This window comes from Seriola lalandi, unplaced genomic scaffold (genome assembly GCF_002814215.2).
Source record: "Seriola lalandi dorsalis isolate HSWRI2012SDOR001 ecotype SW California unplaced genomic scaffold, Sedor1 jcf7180002054899, whole genome shotgun sequence".
In the NCBI taxonomy this organism is placed as follows: Eukaryota; Metazoa; Chordata; class Actinopteri; order Carangiformes; family Carangidae; genus Seriola; species Seriola lalandi.
Window position 1 is genome coordinate 203,018 of NW_019525451.1, and position 774 is coordinate 203,791.

At 42.2% G+C, this 774-nt stretch overlaps 1 protein-coding gene across 1 annotated transcript in view; it reads right to left on the bottom strand.

The window, feature by feature from the left end:
* LOC111672455 (indian hedgehog B protein-like) overlaps positions 1-774 on the bottom strand; it is a 10,679-nt gene that overhangs the window by 5,912 nt on the left and 3,993 nt on the right. The window lies entirely within an intron of this gene.

Here is a 774-nt window from a genome sequence, read left to right on the forward strand (position 1 = left end):
ACACCTGACACCTGACACCCCCCACTGATGCTCATCACCTGAAGGAGAAACTGTTTTTCTCTTTCCTGCACAAACAAAAAACTCCTCGTGCTTTTATTTTTGAAAGCAGCGTCACTTCACTTTTAGTGCGTCTCAGCGTCACCTCATCCTGTCGTTCAGAAAACTGCCACAATATGGAAATCAATCAAATCAATAATGACCAAAAGAAGCTGGAACCTCTTCAAATCAAGCAAAGTTAGTTTGATAATTATACTTGATACAAATGTCAATGAAACATCAGACAGATCATAAAATGAAATATTAGACTTTATATTTATTCTTTTATTTATTTTCTCGTACACATCAATACGTAGAAGGGTGTGTTTATAAGTTAAAAAAATCTAAAGTTAAAAAGTTAAAAAGTAGAAATGTCTAATGTTTCATTGACACTAAGTGACACATGAAGAATAAGAAACCAGGTGACAGCAGAGGAAGGTCTGACACGAACCTGCAGAATTAAACTACAAGAGTAAAAACAGCTGATCTGAGGTCTGGGGGGGGGGGCAACTACTCTTCTTCTGCTCTGCCTGCGTCACACAGGTGTTTTCTTGCCCTGGTGACGGCAGCAGCCTTCAGGAAACAGCTGTTCCCGCCCTGACGCTCGGAGAAGCGAGAAAGCCACGAACAGCAGGAGCCAGAGGAGAGTTAGTGATCAGGGACACAGGAGAGGAAGAGCGGGAAAAGGCAGCAGAAGCACTTCCTGTTAGAAGCTGCTGCGGAAACAGAAAAGCAGCA